We start from the raw sequence: 2,500 nt of genomic DNA on the forward strand, positions 1-2,500 counted from the left end.
ATTTTGAGAAAATCTCGATTTTGTGAAAAAATGTCACATTTCCCCTACTTCCACCACAGGGGGGCGTCAATATGTTGTAAAGCACCCCAGGGCAGTGACCTAAATGCGGGTGAAGTTTGCGGTGCACGGGGGGAAAGTTGAATTTTTGGATGAAAATGCGTATTTTCATACTTTGAAAATTTCAGGCGTGTGTCGGACTTCCAGGCGGGGGCAGCCGCCAGAGGCGTACCGGGGACGCTTCCAGGAGCCTGGGGAAGATTTCATGAAAGTGTCCTTGGGACTTAGAAATATTTTGAGAAAATCTCGATTTTGTGAAAAATGTCACATTTCCCCTACTTCCACCACAGGGGGGCGTCAATATGTTGTGAGGTACCCCAGGACAGTGACCTAACTGTGGGTAAAGTTTGCGGGGCACGGGCGGAAAGTCGAATTTTGGATGAAAATGCATTATTTTCATACTTTGAAAATTCCAGGCGTGTGTCAGACTTCCAGGCGGGGGCAGCCGCTGGAGGCGTACCGAGGACGCTTCCAGGAGCCTGGGGAAGATTTTCTGAAAGTGTCCTTGGGACTTAGAAATATTTTGAGAAAATCTCGATTTTGTGAAAAAATGTCACATTTCCCCTACTTCCACCCCAGGGGGGCGTCAATATGTTGTGAGGTACCCCAGGACAGTGACCTAACTGTGGGTAAAGTTTGCGGGGCACGGGCGGAAAGTCGAATTTTGGATGAAAATGCATTATTTTCATACTTTGAAAATTTCAGGCGTGTGTCAGACTTCCAGGCGGGGGCAGCCGCCGGAGGCGTACCGAGGACGCTTCCAGGAGCCTGGGGAAGATTTTCTGAAAGTGTCCTTGGGACTTAGAAAAATTTTGAGAAATTTCCGATTTTGTGAAAAATGTCACATTTCCCCTACTTCCACCCCAGGGGGGCGTCAATATGTTGTAAAGCACCCCAGGGCAGTGACCTAAATGAGGGTGAATTTTGCGGTGCACGGGCGGAAAGTCGAATTTTTGGATGAAAATGCGTATTTTCATACTTTGAAAATTTCAGGCGTGTGTCAGACTTCCAGGCGGGGGCAGCCGCCGGAGGCGTACCGGGGACGCTTCCAGGAGCCTGGGGAAGATTTTCTGAAAGTGTCCTTGGGACTTAGAAATATTTTGAGAAAATCTCGATTTTGTGAAAAAATGTCACATTTCCCCTACTTCCACCCCAGGGGGGCGTCAATATGTTGTAAGGCACCCCAAGGCAGTGACCTAAGTGGGGGTGAAGTTTGCGGTGCACGGGGGGAAAGTTGAATTTTTGGATGAAAATGCGTATTTTCATACTTTGAAAATTTCAGGCGTGTGTCGGACTTCCAGGCGGGGGCAGCCGCCAGAGGTGTACCGGGGACGCTTCCAGGAGCCTGGGGGAGATTTTCTGGAAGAGTCCTTGACACTTAGAAAAATTTTGAGAAAATCTCGATTTTGTGAAAAATGTCACATTTCCCCTACTTCCACCCCAGGGGGGCGTCAATATGTTGTAAGGCACCCCAAGGCAGTGACCTAAGTGGGGGTGAAGTTTGCGGTGCACGGGGGGAAAGTTGAATTTTTGGATGAAAATGCGTATTTTCATACTTTGAAAATTTCAGGCGTGTGTCGGACTTCCAGGCGGGGGCAGCCGCCAGAGGTGTACCGGGGACGCTTCCAGGAGCCTGGGGGAGATTTTCTGGAAGAGTCCTTGACACTTAGAAAAATTTTGAGAAAATCTCGATTTTGTGAAAAATGTCACATTTCCCCTACTTCCACCCCAGGGGGGCGTCAATATGTTGTAAGGCACCCCAAGGCAGTGACCTAAGTGGGGGTGAAGTTTGCGGTGCACGGGGGGAAAGTTGAATTTTTGGATGAAAATGCGTATTTTCATACTTTGAAAATTTCAGGCGTGTGTCGGACTTCCAGGCGGGGGCAGCCGCCAGAGGTGTACCGGGGACGCTTCCAGGAGCCTGGGGGAGATTTTCTGGAAGAGTCCTTGACACTTAGAAAAATTTTGAGAAAATCTCGATTTTGTGAAAAATGTCACATTTCCCCTACTTCCACCCCAGGGGGGCGTCAATATGTTGTAAGGCACCCCAAGGCAGTGACCTAAGTGGGGGTGAAGTTTGCGGTGCACGGGGGGAAAGTTGAATTTTTGGATGAAAATGCGTATTTTCATACTTTGAAAATTTCAGGCGTGTGTCGGACTTCCAGGCGGGGGCAGCCGCCAGAGGTGTACCGGGGACGCTTCCAGGAGCCTGGGGGAGATTTTCTGGAAGAGTCCTTGACACTTAGAAAAATTTTGAGAAATTTCCGATTTTGTGTAAAAATCACCCATTTCCCCTACTTCCACCCTAAAGGGGCGTCAATATGTCGTAAGGCGCCCCTAGACAGTGACCTAAGTGGGGGTGAAGTTTGGGTCTGCTGGGTGGAAAACTGAAAAAAAGCGATTTTGTGACTTTGAGAACAAACAGAGAGCTCAAAACTTTGAA

Source organism: Ranitomeya variabilis, unplaced genomic scaffold (assembly GCF_051348905.1).
Source record: "Ranitomeya variabilis isolate aRanVar5 unplaced genomic scaffold, aRanVar5.hap1 Scaffold_312, whole genome shotgun sequence".
Lineage (NCBI taxonomy): Eukaryota > Metazoa > Chordata > Amphibia > Anura > Dendrobatidae > Ranitomeya > Ranitomeya variabilis.